The sequence below is a fragment of the Lithobates pipiens genome, unplaced genomic scaffold (genome assembly GCF_037356315.1).
Source record: "Lithobates pipiens isolate NorthernLeopardFrog02 unplaced genomic scaffold, aLitPip1_a1.2 Scaffold_30, whole genome shotgun sequence".
Taxonomy (NCBI): Eukaryota; Metazoa; Chordata; class Amphibia; order Anura; family Ranidae; genus Lithobates; species Lithobates pipiens.
Genome location: NW_027507791.1, coordinates 185508904 through 185522583, shown reverse-complemented (window position 1 = coordinate 185522583; position 13680 = coordinate 185508904). Strand labels below are relative to the sequence as shown.

The 13680-nt window shown below is 52.1% G+C and overlaps 27 non-coding genes and 28 pseudogenes across 27 annotated transcripts in view; all 55 read left to right on the top strand.

Moving 5' to 3' along the window:
* Positions 1-60, top strand: part of LOC143952959 (5S ribosomal RNA) — a 119-nt gene extending 59 nt beyond the window's left edge. The window contains exon 1 of the ribosomal RNA XR_013268086.1: positions 1-60. This exon is cut by the window's left edge and continues 59 nt beyond it. This is a non-coding gene — a ribosomal RNA (5S ribosomal RNA).
* Positions 61-169: 109 nt separating this feature from the next.
* LOC143954812 (5S ribosomal RNA) lies at positions 170-288 on the top strand (annotated as a pseudogene).
* Positions 289-397: 109 nt separating this feature from the next.
* LOC143945131 (5S ribosomal RNA) lies at positions 398-516 on the top strand (annotated as a pseudogene).
* Positions 517-625: 109 nt separating this feature from the next.
* LOC143951255 (5S ribosomal RNA) lies at positions 626-744 on the top strand. Its single transcript, XR_013266544.1, has one exon. It is a non-coding gene; the product is annotated as a 5S ribosomal RNA (ribosomal RNA).
* A 109-nt stretch (positions 745-853) lies between these two features.
* Positions 854-972, top strand: LOC143951458 (5S ribosomal RNA). Its single transcript, XR_013266729.1, has one exon. It is a non-coding gene; the product is annotated as a 5S ribosomal RNA (ribosomal RNA).
* Positions 973-1081: 109 nt separating this feature from the next.
* On the top strand, positions 1082-1200 carry LOC143954389 (5S ribosomal RNA). Its single transcript, XR_013269385.1, has one exon. It is a non-coding gene; the product is annotated as a 5S ribosomal RNA (ribosomal RNA).
* A 109-nt stretch (positions 1201-1309) lies between these two features.
* Positions 1310-1428, top strand: LOC143947659 (5S ribosomal RNA; annotated as a pseudogene).
* A 109-nt stretch (positions 1429-1537) lies between these two features.
* Positions 1538-1656, top strand: LOC143950330 (5S ribosomal RNA). Its single transcript, XR_013265742.1, has one exon. It is a non-coding gene; the product is annotated as a 5S ribosomal RNA (ribosomal RNA).
* A 109-nt stretch (positions 1657-1765) lies between these two features.
* Positions 1766-1884, top strand: LOC143952929 (5S ribosomal RNA). The gene has a single exon (XR_013268059.1). It is a non-coding gene; the product is annotated as a 5S ribosomal RNA (ribosomal RNA).
* Positions 1885-1993: 109 nt separating this feature from the next.
* On the top strand, positions 1994-2112 carry LOC143954537 (5S ribosomal RNA). Its single transcript, XR_013269519.1, has one exon. It is a non-coding gene; the product is annotated as a 5S ribosomal RNA (ribosomal RNA).
* A 109-nt stretch (positions 2113-2221) lies between these two features.
* LOC143953970 (5S ribosomal RNA) lies at positions 2222-2340 on the top strand. Its single transcript, XR_013269003.1, has one exon. It is a non-coding gene; the product is annotated as a 5S ribosomal RNA (ribosomal RNA).
* Positions 2341-2449: 109 nt separating this feature from the next.
* Positions 2450-2568, top strand: LOC143945936 (5S ribosomal RNA; annotated as a pseudogene).
* A 109-nt stretch (positions 2569-2677) lies between these two features.
* On the top strand, positions 2678-2796 carry LOC143952603 (5S ribosomal RNA). The gene has a single exon (XR_013267764.1). It is a non-coding gene; the product is annotated as a 5S ribosomal RNA (ribosomal RNA).
* A 327-nt stretch (positions 2797-3123) lies between these two features.
* On the top strand, positions 3124-3242 carry LOC143944780 (5S ribosomal RNA; annotated as a pseudogene).
* A 109-nt stretch (positions 3243-3351) lies between these two features.
* On the top strand, positions 3352-3470 carry LOC143943515 (5S ribosomal RNA; annotated as a pseudogene).
* Positions 3471-3579: 109 nt separating this feature from the next.
* On the top strand, positions 3580-3698 carry LOC143949281 (5S ribosomal RNA; annotated as a pseudogene).
* Positions 3699-3807: 109 nt separating this feature from the next.
* Positions 3808-3926, top strand: LOC143944163 (5S ribosomal RNA; annotated as a pseudogene).
* Positions 3927-4035: 109 nt separating this feature from the next.
* LOC143948514 (5S ribosomal RNA) lies at positions 4036-4153 on the top strand (annotated as a pseudogene).
* A 110-nt stretch (positions 4154-4263) lies between these two features.
* LOC143954661 (5S ribosomal RNA) lies at positions 4264-4382 on the top strand. The gene has a single exon (XR_013269632.1). It is a non-coding gene; the product is annotated as a 5S ribosomal RNA (ribosomal RNA).
* Positions 4383-4709: 327 nt separating this feature from the next.
* LOC143948085 (5S ribosomal RNA) lies at positions 4710-4828 on the top strand (annotated as a pseudogene).
* A 109-nt stretch (positions 4829-4937) lies between these two features.
* LOC143946817 (5S ribosomal RNA) lies at positions 4938-5056 on the top strand (annotated as a pseudogene).
* A 109-nt stretch (positions 5057-5165) lies between these two features.
* Positions 5166-5284, top strand: LOC143952088 (5S ribosomal RNA). Its single transcript, XR_013267299.1, has one exon. It is a non-coding gene; the product is annotated as a 5S ribosomal RNA (ribosomal RNA).
* Positions 5285-5393: 109 nt separating this feature from the next.
* Positions 5394-5512, top strand: LOC143944022 (5S ribosomal RNA; annotated as a pseudogene).
* Positions 5513-5621: 109 nt separating this feature from the next.
* On the top strand, positions 5622-5740 carry LOC143953193 (5S ribosomal RNA). Its single transcript, XR_013268298.1, has one exon. It is a non-coding gene; the product is annotated as a 5S ribosomal RNA (ribosomal RNA).
* A 109-nt stretch (positions 5741-5849) lies between these two features.
* Positions 5850-5968, top strand: LOC143950927 (5S ribosomal RNA). The gene has a single exon (XR_013266247.1). It is a non-coding gene; the product is annotated as a 5S ribosomal RNA (ribosomal RNA).
* A 109-nt stretch (positions 5969-6077) lies between these two features.
* LOC143950560 (5S ribosomal RNA) lies at positions 6078-6196 on the top strand. The gene has a single exon (XR_013265916.1). It is a non-coding gene; the product is annotated as a 5S ribosomal RNA (ribosomal RNA).
* A 300-nt stretch (positions 6197-6496) lies between these two features.
* Positions 6497-6615, top strand: LOC143947395 (5S ribosomal RNA; annotated as a pseudogene).
* A 109-nt stretch (positions 6616-6724) lies between these two features.
* Positions 6725-6843, top strand: LOC143951308 (5S ribosomal RNA). The gene has a single exon (XR_013266592.1). It is a non-coding gene; the product is annotated as a 5S ribosomal RNA (ribosomal RNA).
* A 109-nt stretch (positions 6844-6952) lies between these two features.
* Positions 6953-7070, top strand: LOC143954956 (5S ribosomal RNA; annotated as a pseudogene).
* A 109-nt stretch (positions 7071-7179) lies between these two features.
* On the top strand, positions 7180-7298 carry LOC143946515 (5S ribosomal RNA; annotated as a pseudogene).
* A 109-nt stretch (positions 7299-7407) lies between these two features.
* LOC143953876 (5S ribosomal RNA) lies at positions 7408-7526 on the top strand. The gene has a single exon (XR_013268918.1). It is a non-coding gene; the product is annotated as a 5S ribosomal RNA (ribosomal RNA).
* A 109-nt stretch (positions 7527-7635) lies between these two features.
* Positions 7636-7754, top strand: LOC143943418 (5S ribosomal RNA). Its single transcript, XR_013264933.1, has one exon. It is a non-coding gene; the product is annotated as a 5S ribosomal RNA (ribosomal RNA).
* A 109-nt stretch (positions 7755-7863) lies between these two features.
* LOC143945319 (5S ribosomal RNA) lies at positions 7864-7982 on the top strand (annotated as a pseudogene).
* Positions 7983-8091: 109 nt separating this feature from the next.
* LOC143949284 (5S ribosomal RNA) lies at positions 8092-8210 on the top strand. Its single transcript, XR_013265474.1, has one exon. It is a non-coding gene; the product is annotated as a 5S ribosomal RNA (ribosomal RNA).
* A 109-nt stretch (positions 8211-8319) lies between these two features.
* Positions 8320-8438, top strand: LOC143944051 (5S ribosomal RNA; annotated as a pseudogene).
* Positions 8439-8738: 300 nt separating this feature from the next.
* Positions 8739-8857, top strand: LOC143948050 (5S ribosomal RNA; annotated as a pseudogene).
* A 109-nt stretch (positions 8858-8966) lies between these two features.
* On the top strand, positions 8967-9085 carry LOC143954763 (5S ribosomal RNA). Its single transcript, XR_013269721.1, has one exon. It is a non-coding gene; the product is annotated as a 5S ribosomal RNA (ribosomal RNA).
* Positions 9086-9194: 109 nt separating this feature from the next.
* On the top strand, positions 9195-9313 carry LOC143949466 (5S ribosomal RNA). Its single transcript, XR_013265490.1, has one exon. It is a non-coding gene; the product is annotated as a 5S ribosomal RNA (ribosomal RNA).
* Positions 9314-9422: 109 nt separating this feature from the next.
* LOC143944113 (5S ribosomal RNA) lies at positions 9423-9541 on the top strand (annotated as a pseudogene).
* Positions 9542-9824: 283 nt separating this feature from the next.
* On the top strand, positions 9825-9943 carry LOC143953972 (5S ribosomal RNA). Its single transcript, XR_013269005.1, has one exon. It is a non-coding gene; the product is annotated as a 5S ribosomal RNA (ribosomal RNA).
* Positions 9944-10052: 109 nt separating this feature from the next.
* LOC143951906 (5S ribosomal RNA) lies at positions 10053-10171 on the top strand. The gene has a single exon (XR_013267134.1). It is a non-coding gene; the product is annotated as a 5S ribosomal RNA (ribosomal RNA).
* A 109-nt stretch (positions 10172-10280) lies between these two features.
* On the top strand, positions 10281-10399 carry LOC143948051 (5S ribosomal RNA; annotated as a pseudogene).
* A 109-nt stretch (positions 10400-10508) lies between these two features.
* On the top strand, positions 10509-10627 carry LOC143944234 (5S ribosomal RNA; annotated as a pseudogene).
* Positions 10628-10736: 109 nt separating this feature from the next.
* LOC143950099 (5S ribosomal RNA) lies at positions 10737-10845 on the top strand (annotated as a pseudogene).
* A 109-nt stretch (positions 10846-10954) lies between these two features.
* LOC143954946 (5S ribosomal RNA) lies at positions 10955-11073 on the top strand (annotated as a pseudogene).
* Positions 11074-11204: 131 nt separating this feature from the next.
* On the top strand, positions 11205-11323 carry LOC143946630 (5S ribosomal RNA). Its single transcript, XR_013265228.1, has one exon. It is a non-coding gene; the product is annotated as a 5S ribosomal RNA (ribosomal RNA).
* A 119-nt stretch (positions 11324-11442) lies between these two features.
* LOC143944650 (5S ribosomal RNA) lies at positions 11443-11561 on the top strand (annotated as a pseudogene).
* A 300-nt stretch (positions 11562-11861) lies between these two features.
* LOC143946963 (5S ribosomal RNA) lies at positions 11862-11980 on the top strand. The gene has a single exon (XR_013265260.1). It is a non-coding gene; the product is annotated as a 5S ribosomal RNA (ribosomal RNA).
* A 109-nt stretch (positions 11981-12089) lies between these two features.
* On the top strand, positions 12090-12208 carry LOC143951048 (5S ribosomal RNA). The gene has a single exon (XR_013266356.1). It is a non-coding gene; the product is annotated as a 5S ribosomal RNA (ribosomal RNA).
* Positions 12209-12328: 120 nt separating this feature from the next.
* On the top strand, positions 12329-12447 carry LOC143953446 (5S ribosomal RNA). Its single transcript, XR_013268528.1, has one exon. It is a non-coding gene; the product is annotated as a 5S ribosomal RNA (ribosomal RNA).
* Positions 12448-12556: 109 nt separating this feature from the next.
* Positions 12557-12675, top strand: LOC143944649 (5S ribosomal RNA; annotated as a pseudogene).
* Positions 12676-12784: 109 nt separating this feature from the next.
* On the top strand, positions 12785-12903 carry LOC143946492 (5S ribosomal RNA; annotated as a pseudogene).
* A 109-nt stretch (positions 12904-13012) lies between these two features.
* Positions 13013-13131, top strand: LOC143945964 (5S ribosomal RNA; annotated as a pseudogene).
* A 120-nt stretch (positions 13132-13251) lies between these two features.
* LOC143946617 (5S ribosomal RNA) lies at positions 13252-13370 on the top strand. The gene has a single exon (XR_013265227.1). It is a non-coding gene; the product is annotated as a 5S ribosomal RNA (ribosomal RNA).
* Positions 13371-13490: 120 nt separating this feature from the next.
* On the top strand, positions 13491-13609 carry LOC143947412 (5S ribosomal RNA; annotated as a pseudogene).
* The last annotated feature ends 71 nt before the right edge of the window (positions 13610-13680 follow it).

Here is a 13680-nt window from a genome sequence, read left to right as displayed (position 1 = left end):
GGTCGGGCCTGGTTAGTACCTGTATGGGAGACCGCCTGGAAATACCAGGTGCCGTAGGCTTTTTTCCATTATGTTGTTGGTTTTGGCGACCTGCTGTATTTTTCATCTCGATTGCCCGAGGTGACCACCTTGGCTTTTGTCAAGAGAGTTGTAAGAAGGATGCAAGATCACCTACGGCCACATCACCCTGAATGCGCTCGATCTCGTCTGATTTCGGATGCTAAGCAGGGTCGGGCCTGGTTAGTATCTGGATGGGAGACCGCCTGGGAATACCAGGTGCCGTAGGCTTTTTTCCATTATGTTGTTGGCTTTGGCGACCTGCTGTATTTTTCCTCTCGATTGCCCGAGGTGACCACCTTGGCTTTTCTCAAGAGAGTTGTAAGTAGGGTGCAAGATCGCCTACAGCCACATCTCCCTCAATGCGCTCGATCTCGTCTGATCTCGGATGCTAAGCAGAGTCGGGCCTGGTTAGTACCTGGATGGGAGACCGCCTGGGAATACCAGGTGCCGTAGGCTTTTTTCCATTATGTTGTTGGCTTTGGCGACCTGCTGTATTTTTCCTCTCGATTGCCCGAGGTGACCACCTTGGCTTTTGTCAAGAGAGTTGTAAGTAGGGGGCAAGATCGCCTACGGCCACATCATCCTGAAAGCGCTCGATCTCATCTGATCTCGGATGCTAAGCAGGGTTGGGCCTGGTTAGTACCTGGATGGGAGACCGCTTGGGAATACCAGGTGCCGTAGGCTTTTTTCCATTATGTTGTTGGCTTTGGCGACCTGCTGTATTTTTCCTCTCGATTGCCCGAGGTGACCACCTTGGCTTTTGTCAAGAGAGTTGTAAGTAGGATGCAAGATTGCCTACGGCCACATCACCCTGAATGCGCTCGATCTCGTCTGATCTCAGATGCTAAGCAGGGTCGGGCCTGGTTAGTACCTGGATGGGAGACCGCCTGGGAATACCAGGTGCCGTAGGCTATTTTCTATTATGTTGTTGGCTTTGGCGACATGCTGTATTTTTCCTCTCGATTGCCCGAGGTGACCACCTTGGCTTTTGTCAAGAGAGTTGTAAGTAGGGTGCAAGATTGCCTACAGCCACATCACCCTGAATGCGCTCGATCTCGTCTGATCTCAGATGCTAAGCAGGGTCGGGCCTGGTTAGTACCTGGATGGGAGACCGCCTGGGAATACCAGGTGCCGTAGGCTTTTTTCCATTATGTTGTTGGCTTTGGCGACCTGCTGTATTTTTCCTCTCGATTGCCCGAGGTGACCACCTTGGCTTTTGTCAAGAGAGTTGTAAGTAGGGTGCAAGATTGCCTACGGCCACATCACCCTGAATGCGCTTGATCTCGTCAGATCTCAGATGCCAAGCAGGGACGGGCCTGGTTAGTAGCTGGATGGGAGAACGCCTGGGAATTCCAGGTGCTGTAGATTGTTTTCCATTATGTTGTTGGCTTTGGCGACCTACTGTATTTTTCCTCTCGTTTGCCCGAGGTGACCACCTTGGCTTTTGTCAAGAGAGTTGTAAGTAGGGTGCAAGATCGCCTACGGCCACATCACCCTGAATGCACTCGATCTCGTCTGATCTCGGATGCTAAGCAGGGTCAGGCCTGGTTAGTACCTGGATGGGAGACCGCCTGGGAATACCAGGTGCCGTAGGCTTTTTTCCATTATGTTGTTGGCTTTGACGACCTGCAGTATTTTTCCTCTCGATTGCCCGAGGTGACCACCTTGGCTTTTGTCAAGAGAGTTGTAAGTAGGGTGCAAGATCGCCTACGGCCACATCACCCTGAATGCGCTCGATCTCGTCTGACGTCGGATGCTAAGCAGGGTCGGGCCTGGTTAGTACCTGGATGGGAGACCGCCTGGGAATACCAGGTGCCGTAGGCTTTTTTCCATTATGTTGTTGGCTTTGGCGACCTGCTGTATTTTTCCTCTCGATTGCCCGAGGTGACCACCTTGGCTTTTGTCAAGAGAGTTGTAAGTAGGGTGCAAGATCGCCTACAGCCACATCACCCTGAATGCGCTCGATCTCGTCTGATCTTGGATGCTAAGCGGGGTCGGGCCTGGTTAGTACCTGGATGGGAGACCGCCTGGGAATACCAGGTGCCGTAGGCTTTTTTCCATTATGTTGTTGGCTTTGGCGACCTGTAGTATTTTTCCTCTCGGTTGCCCGAGGTGACCACCTTGGCTTTTGTCAAGAGAGTTGTAAGTAGGGTGCAAGATCACCTATGGCCACATCATCCTGAATGCGCTCGATCTCATCTGATCTCGGATGCTAAGCAGGGTCGGACCTGGTTAGTACCTGGATGGGAGACCGCATGGGAATACCAGGTGCCGTAGGCTTTTTTCCATTATGTTGTTGGCTTTGGCGACCTGCTGTATTTTTCCTCTCGTTTGCCCGAGGTGACCACCTTGGCTTTTGTCAAGAGAGTTGTAAGTAGGGTGCAAGATCGCCTACAGCCACATCACCCTGAATGCGCTCGATCTCGTCTGACGTCGGATGCTAAGCAGGGTCGGGCCTGGTTAGTACCTGGATGGCAGACCGCCTGGGAATACCAGGTGCCGTAGGCTTTTTTCCATTATGTTGTTGGCTTTGGCGACCTGCTGTATTTTTCCTCTCGATTGCCCGAGGTGACCACCTTGGCTTTTGTCAAGAGAGTTGTAAGTAGGGTGCAAGTTAGCCTACGGCCACATCACCCTGAATGCGCTCGATCTCGTCTGATCTCGGATTCTAAGCAGGGTCGGGCCTGGTTAGTACCTGGATGGGAGACCGCCTGGGAATACCGGGTGCCGTAGGCTTTTTTCCATTATGTTGTTGGCTTTGGCGACCTGCTGTATTTTTCCTCTCGATTGCCCGAGGTGACCACCTTGGCTTTTGTCAAGAGAGTTGTAAATTGGGTGCAAGATCGCCTATGGCCACATTACCCTGAATGCGCTCGTTCTCGTATGCTAAGCAGGGTCGGGCCTGGTTGGTACCTGGATGGGAGGCCGCCTGGGAATACCAGGTGCCTTAGGCTTTTTTCCAATTTGTTGTTGGCTTTGGCGACCTGCTGTATTTTTCCTCTCGATTGCCCGAGGTGACCACCTTGGTTTTTGTCAAGAGAGTTGCAAATAGGGTGCAAGGTCGCCTACGGCCACATCACCCTGAATGCACTCGATCTCGTCTGATCTCGGATGCTAAGCAGCGTCAGGCCTGGTTAGTACCTGGATGGGAGACCGCCTGGGAATACCAGGTGCCGTGTGCTTTTTTCCATTATGTTGTTGGCTTTGGCAACCTGCTGTATTTTTCCTCTCGATTGCCCGAGGTGACCACCTTGGATTTTGTCAAGAGAGTTGTAAGTAGGGTGCAAGATTGCCTATGGCCACATCACCCTGAATGCGCTCGATCTCGTCTGATCTCGGATGCTAAGCAAGGTCGGGCCTGGTTAGTACCTGGATGGCAGACCGCCTGGGAATACCGGGTGCCGTAGGCTTTTTTCCATTATGTTGTTGGCTTTGGCGACCTGCTGTATTTTTCCTCTCGATTGCCCGAGGTGACCACCTTGGCTTTTGTCTAGAGAGTTGTAAGTAGGGTGCAAGATCGCCTACTGCCAAAACACCCTGAATGCGCTCGATCTCGTCTGATCTCAGATGATAAGCCGGGTCTGGCCTGGTTAGTACCTGGATGGGAGTCCGCCTGGGAATACCGGGTGCCGTAGGCTTTTTTCCATTATGTTGTTGGCTTTGGCGACCTGCTGTATTTTTCCTCTCGATTGCCCGAGGTGACCACCTTGGCTTTTGTCAAGAGAGTTGTAAGTAGGGTGCAAGATTGCCTATGGCCACATCACCCTGAATGCGCTCGATCTCGTCTGATCTCGGATGCTAAGCAAGGTCGGGCCTGGTTAGTCCCTGGATGGGAGACCGCTTGGGAATACCAGGTGCTGTAGGCTTTATTCCATTATGTTGTTGGCTTTGGCGACCTGCTGTATTTTTCCTCTCGATTGCCCGAGGTGACCACCTTGGTTTTTGTCAAGAGAGTTGTAAGTAGGGTGCAAGATCGCCTACAGCCACATCACCCTGAATGCGCTCGATCTCGTCTGACGTCGATGCTAAGCAGGGTCGGGCCTGGTTAATACCTGGATGGGAAACCGCCTGGGAATACCAGGTGCCGTAGGCTTTTTTTCCATTATGTTGTTGGCTTTGGCAACCTGCTGTATTTTTCCTCTCGATTGCCCGAGGTGACCACCTTGGATTTTGTCAAGAGAGTTGTAAGTAGGGTGCAAGATTGCCTATGGCCACATCACCCTGAATGCGCTCGATCTCGTCTGATCTCGGATGCTAAGCAAGGTCGGGCCTGGTTAGTACCTGGATGGTAGACCGCCTGGGAATACCGGGTGCCGTAGGCTTTTTTCCATTATGTTGTTGGCTTTGGCGACCTGCTGTATTTTTCCTCTCGATTGCCCGAGGTGACCACCTTGGCTTTTGTCAAGAGAGTTGTAAATAGGGTGCAAGTTCGCCTACGGCCACATTACCCTGAATGCGCTCGTTCTCGTATGCAAAGCAGGGTCGGGCCTGGTTGGTACCTGGATGCGAGGCCGCCTGGGAATACCAGGTGCCGTAGGCTTTTTTCCATTATGTTGTTGGCTTTGGCGACCTGCTGTATTTTTCCTCTCCATTGCCTGAGGTGACCACCTTGGCTTTTGTCAAGAGAGTTGTAAGTAGGGTGCAAGATCGCCTACAGCAACATCACCCTGAATGCGCTCTATCTCGTCTGTTCTCAGATGCTAAGCAGGGTCGGGCCTGGTTAGTACCTGGATGGGAGACCGCCTGGGAATACCAGGTGCCGTAGGCTTTTTTCCATTATGTTGTTGGCTTTGGCGACCTGCTGTATTTTTCCTCTCGATTGCCCGAGGTGACCACCTTGGCTTTTGTCAAGAGAGTTGTAAGTAGGGTGCAAGATCGCCTACGGCCACATCACCCTGAATGCGCTCCATCTCGTCTGATCTCGCATGCTAAGCAGGGTCGGGCCTGCTTAGTACCTGGATGGGAGACCGCCTGGGAATACCAGGTGCCGTAAGCTTTTTTCCATTATGTTGTTGGCTTTGGCGACCAGCTGTATTTTTCCTCTCGATTGCCCGAGGTGACCACCTTGGCTTTTGTCAAGAGAGTTGTAAGTAGGATGCAAGATCGCCTACGGCCACATCACCCTGAATGCGCTCGATCTCATCTGATCTCGGATGCTAAGCAGCGTTGGGCCTGGTTAGTACCTGGATGGTAGACCGCCTGGGAATACCAGGTGCCGTAGGCTTTTTTCCATTATGTTGTTGGCTTTGGCGACCTGCTGTATTTTTCCTCTCAATTGCCCGAGGTGACCACCTTGGCTTTTGTCAAGAAAGTTGTAAGTAGGGAGCAAGATCGCCTACGGCCACATCACCCTGAGTGCGCTCGATCTCGTCTGATCTCAGATGCTAAGCAGTGTCGGGCCTGGTTAGTACCTGGATGGGAGACCGCCTGGGAATACCAGGTGCCGTAGGCTTTTTTCCATTATGCTGTTGGCTTTGGCGACCTGCTGTATTTTTCCTCTCAATTGCCCGAGGTGAACACCTTGGCTTTTGTCAAGAGAGTTGTAAGTAGGATGCAAGATCGCCTACGGCCACATCACCCTGAATTCGCTCGATCTCGTCTGATCTCAGATGCTAAGCAGGGTCGGGCCTGGTTAGTACCTGGATGGGAGACCGCCTGGGAATACCAGGTGCCGTAGGCTTTTTTCCATTATGTTGTTGGCTTTGGCGACCTGCTGTATTTTTCCTCTCGATTGCCCGAGGTGACCACCTTGGCTTTTGTCAAGAGAGTTGTAAGTAGGGTGCAAGATCGCCTACGGCCACATCACCCTGAATGCCCTCGATCTCGTCTGATCTCGGATGCTAAGCAGGGTCGGGCCTGTTTAGTACCTGGATGGGAGACCGCCTGGGAATACCAGGTGCCGTAGGCTTTTTTCCATTATGTTGTTGGCTTTGGCGACCTGCTGTATTTTTCCTCTCGATTGCCTGAGGTGACCACCTTGGCTTTTGTCAAGAGAGTTGTAAATAGGGTGCAAGATCGCCTACGGCCACATCATCCTGAATGCGCCCGATCTCATCTGATCTCGGATGCTAAGCAGGGTTGGGCCTGGTTAGTACCTGGATGGGAGACCGCCTGGGAATACCAGGTGCCGTAGGCTTTTTTACATTATGTTGTTGGCTTTGGCGACCTGCTGTATTTTTCCTCTCCATTGCCTGAGGTGACCACCTTGGCTTTTGTCAAGAGAGTTGTAAGTAGGGTGCAAGATCGCCTACGGCCACATCACCCTGAATGCACTCGATCTCGTCTGATCTCGGATGCTAAGCCTGGGAATACCCGGTGCCATAGGCTATTTTCCATTATGTTGTGGGCTTTGGCGACCTGCTTTATTTTTCCTCTCGATTGCCCGAGGTGACCACCTTGGCTTTTGTCTAGAGAGTTGTAAGTAGGGTGCAAGATCGCCTACTGCCAAATCACCCTGAATGCGCTCGATCTCGTCTGATCTCGGATGCTAAGCAGGGTCTGGCCTGGTTAGTACCTGGATGGGAGACCGCCTGGGAATACCGGGTAACGTAGGCTTTTTTCCATTATGTTGTTGGCTTTGGCGACCTGCTGTATTTTTCCTCTCGATTGCCCGAGGTGACCACCTTGGCTTTTGTCAAGAGAGTTGTAAGTAGGGTGCAAGATTTCCTATGGCCAAATCACCCTGAATGCGCTCGATCTCGTCTGATCTCGGATGCTAAGCAGGGTCGGGCCTGGTTAGTACCTGGATGGGAGACCGCCTGGGAATACCAGGTGCCGTAGGCTTTTTTCCATTATGTTGTTGGCTTTTGCGACCTGCTGTATTTTTCCTCTCGATTGCCCGAGGTGACCACCTTGGCTTTTGTCAAGAGAGTTGTAAGTAGGGTGCAAGATCGCCACGGCCACATCATCCTGAATGCGCCCGATCTCATCTGATCTCGGATGCTAAGCAGGTTTGGGCCTGGTTAGTACCTGGATGGGAGACCGCCTGGGAATACCAGGTGCTGTAGGCTTTTTTACATTATGTTGTTGGCTTTGGCGACCTGCTGTATTTTTCCTCTCGATTGCCCGAGGTGACCACCTTGGCTTTTGTCAAGAGAGTTGTAAGTAGGGTGCAAGATCGCCTACGGCCACATCACCCTGAATGCGCTCGATCTCATCTGATCTCAGATGCTAAGCAGCGTCGGGCCTGGTTAGTACCTGGATGTGAGGCCGCCTGGGAATACCAGGTGCCGTAGGCTTTTTTCCATTATGTTGTTGGCTTTGGCGACCTGCTGTATTTTTCCTCTCCATTGCCTGAGGTGACCACCTTGGCTTTTGTCAAGAGAGTTGTAAGTAGGGTGCAAGATCGTCTACGGCCACATCACCCTGAATGCGCTCTATCTCGTCTGATCTCGGATGCTAAGCAGGGTCGGGCCTGGTTAGTACCTGGATGGGAGACCGCCTGGGAATACCAGGTGCCGTAGGCTTTTTTCCATTATGTTGTTGGCTTTGGCGACCAGCTGTATTTTTCTTCTCGATTGCCCGAGGTGACCACCTTGGCTTTTGTCAAGAGAGTTGTAAGTAGGGTGCAAGATCGCCTATGGCCACATCACCCTGAATGCGCTCGATCTCATCTGATCTCGGATGCTAAGCAGGGTCGGGCCTGGTTAGTACCTGGATGGGAGACCGCCTGGGAATACCAGGTGCCGTAGGCTTTTTTCCATTATGTTGTTGGCTTTGGCGACCTGCTGTATTTTTCCTCTCAATTGCCCGAGGTGACCACCTTGGCTTTTGTCAAGAGAGTTGTAAGTAGGATGTAAGATCACCTATGGCCACATCACCCTGAATGCGCTCAATCTCGTCTGATCTCGGATGCTAAGCAGGGTCGGGCCTGGTTAGTACCTGGATGGGAGACCGCCTGGAAATACCAGGTGCCGTAGGCTTTTTTCCATTATGTTGTTGGCTTTGGCGACCTGCTGTATTTTTCCTCTCGCTTGCCCGAGGTGACCACCTTGGCTTTTGTCAAGAGAGTTGTAAGTAGGGTGCAAGATCGCATACGGCCACATCACCCTGAATGCGCTCGATCTCATCTGATCTCGGATGCTAAGCAGGGTCGGGCCTGGTTAGTACCTGGATGGGAGACCGCCTGGGAATACCAGGTGCCGTAGGCTTTTTTCCATTATGTTGTTGGCTTTGGCGACCTGCTGTATTTTTCCTCTCGATTGCCCGAGGTGACCACCTTGGCTTTTGTAAAGAGAGTTGTAAGTAGGGTTCAAGATCGCCTACAGCCACATCACCCTGAATGCGCTCGATCTCGTCTGATCTCGGATGCTAAGCAGGGTCTGGCCTGGTTAGTACCTGGATGGGGGACCGCCTGGGAACACCAGGTGCCGTAGGCTTTTTTCCATTATGTTGTTGGCTTTGGCGACCTGCTGTATTTTTCCTCTCGATTGCCCGAGGTGACCACCTTGGCTTTTGTCAAGAGAGTTGTAAGTAGGGTGCAAGATCGCCTACGGCCACATCACCCTGAATGCGCTCGATCTCGTCTGATCTCGGATGCTAAGCCTGGGAATACCCGGTGCCATAGGCTATTTTCCATTATGTTGTGGGCTTTGGCGACCTGCTTTATTTTTCCTCTCGATTGCCCGAGGTGACCACCTTGGCTTTTGTCTAGAGAGTTGTAAGTAGGGTGCAAGATCGCCTACTGCCAAAACACCCTGAATGCGCTCGATCTCGTCTGATCTCAGATGATAAGCAGGGTCTGGCCTGGTTAGTACCTGGATGGGAGACCGCCTGGGAATACCGGGTGCCGTAGGCTTTTTTCCATTATGTTGTTGGCTTTGGCGACCTGCTGTATTTTTCCTCTCGATTGCCCGAGGTGACCACCTTGGCTTTTGTCAAGAGAGTTGTAAGTAGGGTGCGAGATTGCCTACGGCCAAATCACCCTGAATGCGCTCGATCTCGTCTGATCTCGGATGCTAAGCAGGGTCGGGCCTGGTTAGTACCTGGATGGGAGACCGCCTGGGAATACCAGGTGCCGTAGGCTTTTTTCCATTATGTTGTTGGCTTTGGCGACCTGCTGTATTTTTCCTCTCGATTGCCCGAGGTGACCACCTTGGCTTTTGTCAAGAGAGTTGTAAATAGGGTGCAAGATCGCCTACGGCCACATCACCCTGAATGCACTCGATCTCGTCTGGTCTCGGATGCTAAGCAGGGTCGGGCCTGGTTAGTACCTGGATGGGAGACCGTCTGGGAATACCAGGTGCCGTAGGCTTTTTTCCATTATGTTGTTGGCTTTGGCGACCTGCTGTATTTTTCCTCTCGATTTCCCGAGGTGACCACCTTGGCTTTTGTCAAGAGAGTTGTAAGTAGGGTGCAAAATCGCCTACGGCCACATCACCCTGAATGCGCTCGATCTCGTCTGATCTCGGATGCTAAGCAGCGTGGGGCCTGGTTAGTACCTAGATGGGAGACCGCCTGGGAATAGCGGGTGCCGTAGGCTTTTTTCCATTATGTTGTTGGCTTTGGCGACCTGCTATATTTTTCCTCTCGATTGCCCGAGGTGATCACCTACGGCCACATCACCCTGAATGCGCTCGATCTCGTCTGATCTCGGATGCTAAGCAGGGTCGGGCCTGGATGGGAGACCGCCCGGGAATACCAGGTGCCGTGGGCTTTTTTCCATTATGTTGTTGGCTTTGGCGACCTGCTGTATTTTTCCTCTCGATTGCCCGAGGTGACCACCTTGGCTTTTGTCAAGAGAGTTGTAAGTAGGGTGCAAGAGCGCCTACGGCCACATCATCCTGAATGCGCCCGCTCTCATCTGATCTCGGATGCTAAGCAGGGTCGGGCCTGGTTAGTACCTGGATGGGAGACCGCCTGGGAATACCAGGTGCCATAGGCTTTTTTCCATTATGTTGTTGGCTTTGGCGACCTGCTGTATTTTTCCTCTCGATTGCCCGAGGTGACCACCTTGGCTTTTGTCAAGAGAGTTGTAAGTAGGGTGCAAGATCGCCTACGGCCACATCACCCTGAATGCGCTCGATCTCGTCTGATCCCGGATGCTAAGCAGGGTCGGGCCTGGTTAGTACCTGGATGGGAGACCGCCTGGGAATACCAGGTGCCGTAGGCTTTTTTCCATTATGTTGTTGGCTTTGGCGACATGCTGTATTTTTCCTCTCGTTTGCCCGAGGTGACCACCTTGGCTTTTGTCAAGAGAGTTGTAAGTAGGGTGCAAGCTCGCCTACAGCCACATCACCCTGAATGCGCTCGATCTCGTCTGACGTCGGATGCTAAGCAGGGTCATGCCTGGTTAATACCTGGATGGGAGACCGCCTGGGAATACCAGGTGCCGTAGGCTTTTTTCCATTATGTTGTTGGCTTTGGCGACCTGCTGTATTTTTCCTCTCGATTGCCCGAGGTGACCACCTTGGCTTTTGTCAAGAGAGTTTTAAGTAGGGTGCAATATTGCCTACGGACACATCACCCTGAATGCGCTCGATCTCGTCTGATCTCGGATGCTAAGCAGGGTCGGGCCTGTTTAGTACCTGGATGGGAGACCGCCTGGGAATACCGGGTGCCGTAAGCTTTTTTCCATTATGTTGTTGGCTTTGGCGACCTGCTGTATTTTTCCTCTCGATTGCCCGAGGTGACCACCTTGGCTTTTGTCAAGAGAGTTGTAAATAGGGTGCAAGATCGCCTACGGCCACATTACCCTGAATGCGCTCGTTCTCGTATGCAAAGCAGGGTCGGGCCTGGTTGGTACCTGGATGGGAGGCCGCCTGGGAATACCAGGTGCCGTAGGCTTTTTTCCATTATGTTGTTGGCTTTGGCGACCTGCTGTATTTTTCCTCTCCATTGCCTGAGGTGACCACCTTGGCTTTTGTCAAGAGAGTTGTAAGTAGGGTACAAGATCGCCTACGGCCACATCACCCTGAATGCGCTCTATCTCATCTGATCTCAGATGCTAAGCAGGGTCGGGCCTGGTTAGTACCTGGATGGGAGACCGCCTGGGAATACCAGGTGCCGTAGGCTTTTTTCCATTATGTTGTTGGCTTTGGCGACCTGCTGTATTTTTCCTCTCGATTGCCCGAGGTGACCACCTTGGCTTTTGTCAAGAGAGTTGTAAGTAGGTTGTAAGTAGGTTGTAAGTAGGGTGTAAGATCACCTACGGCCACATCACCCTGAATGCGCTCGATCTCATCTGATCTCGGATGCTAAGCAGGGTCGGGCCTGGTTAGTACCTGGATGGGAGACCGCCTGGGAATACCAGGTGCCGTAGGCTTTTTTCCATTATGTTGTTGGCTTTGGCGACCTGCTGTATTTTTCCTCTCGATTCCCCAAGGTGACCACCTTGGCTGTTGTAAGAAGGTTGTAAGAAGGTTGTAAGAAGGTTGCAAGATCGCCTACAGCAACATCACCCTGAATGCGCTCGATCTCGTCTGATCTCGGATGCTAAGCAGGGTCTGGCCTGGTTAGTACCTGGATGGGAGACCGCCTGGGAATACCAGGTGCCGTAGGCTTTTTTCCATTATGTTGTTGGCTTTGGCGACCTGCTGTATTTTTCCTCTCGATTGCCCGAGGTGACCACCTTGGCTTTTGTCAAGAGAGTTGTAAGTAGGGTGCAAGATCGCCTACGGCCACATCACCCTGAATGCGCTCGATCTCGTCTGATCTCGGATGCTAAGCCTGGGAATACCCGGTGCCATAGGCTATTTTCCATTATGTTGTGGGCTTTGGCGACCTGCTTTATTTTTCCTCTCGATTGCCCGAGGTGACCACCTTGGCTTTTGTCTAGAGAGTTGTAAGTAGGGTGCAAGATTGCCTACGGCCAAATCACCCTGAATGCGCTCGATCTCATCTGATCTTGGATGCTAAGCAGGGTCGGGCCTGGTTAGTACCAGGATGGGAGACCGCCTGGGAATACCAGGTGCCGTAGGCTTTTTTCCATTATGTTGTTGGCTTTGGCGACCTGCTGTACTTTTCCTCTCGATTGCCCGAGGTGACCACCTTGGCTTTTGTCAAGAGAGTTGTAAGTAGGGTGCAAGATCGCCTACGGCCACATCACCCTGAATGCACTCGATTTCGTCTGGTCTCGGATGCTAAGCAGGGTCGGGCCTGGTTAGTACCTGGATGGGAGACCGCCTGGGAATACCAGGTGCCGTAGGCTTTTTTCCGTTATGTTGTTGGCTTTGGCGACCTGCTGTATTTTTCCTCTCGATTGCCCGAGGTGACCACCTTGGCTTTTGTCAAGAGAGTTGTAAGTAGGTTGTAAGTAGGGTGTAAGATCACCTACGGCCACATCACCCTGAATGCGCTCGATCTCGTCTGATCTCGGATGCTAAGCAGGGTCGGGCCTGGTTAGTACCTGGATGGGAGACCGCCTGGAAATACCAGGTGCCGTAGGCATTTTTCCATTATGTTGTTGGCTTTGGCGACCTGCTGTATTTTTCCTCTTGATTGCCCGAGGTGACCACCTTGGCTTTTGTAAAGAGAGTTGTAAGAAGGTTGCAAGATCGCCTACAGCAACATCACCCTGAATGCGCTCGATCTCGTCTGATCTCGGATGCTAAGCAGGGTCTGGCCTGGTTAGTACCTGGATGGGAGACCGCCTGGGAATACCAGGTGCCGTAGGCTTTTTTCCATTATGTTGTTGGCTTTGGCGACCTGCTGTATTTTTCCTCTCGATTGCCCGAGGTGACCACCTTGGCTTTTGTCTAGAGAGTTGTAAGTAGGGTGCAAGATTGCCTACGGCCATGTCACCCTGAATGCGCTCGATCTCGTCTGATCTTGGATGCTAAGCAGGGTCAGGGCTGGTTAGTACCTGGATGGGAGACCGCCTGGGAATACCAGGTGTCGTAGGCTTTTTTCCATTATGTTGTTGGCTTTGGCGACCTGCTGTATTTTTCCTCTCGATTTCCCGAGGTGACCACCTTGGCTTTTGTCAAGAGAGTTGTAAGTAGAGCGCAAGGTCGCCTACGGCCACATCACACTGAATGCGCTCGATCTCGTCTGATCTCAGATGCTAAGCAGGGTCAGGCCTGGTTAGTACCTGGATGGGAGACCGCCAGGGAATACCAGGTGCCGTAGGCTTTTTTCCATTATGTTGTTGGCTTTGGCGATCTGCTGTATTTTTCCTCTCGATTGCCCGAGGTGACCACCTTGGCTTTTGTCAAGAGAGTTGTAAGTAGGTTGTAAGTAGGGTGTAAGATCACCTACGGCCACATCACCCTGAATGCGCTCGATCTCATCTGATCTCGGATGCTAAGCAGGGTCGGGCCTGGTTAGTACCTGGATGGGAGACCGCCTGGGAATACCAGGTGCCGTAGGCTTTTTTCCATTATGTTGTTGGCTTTGGCGACCTGCTGTATTTTTCCTCTCGATTCCCCGAGGTGACCACCTTGGCTTTTGTAAAGAGAGTTGTAAGAAGGTTGTAAGAAGGTTGCAAGATCGCCTACAGCAACATCACCCTGAATGCGCTCGATCTCGTCTGATCTCGGATGCTAAGCAGGGTCTGGGCTGGTTAGTACCTGGATGGGAGACCGCCTGGGAAAACCAGGTGCCGTAGGCTTTTTTCCATTATGTTGTTGGCTTTGGCGACCTGCTGTATTTTTCCTCTCGATTGCCCGAGGTGACCACCTT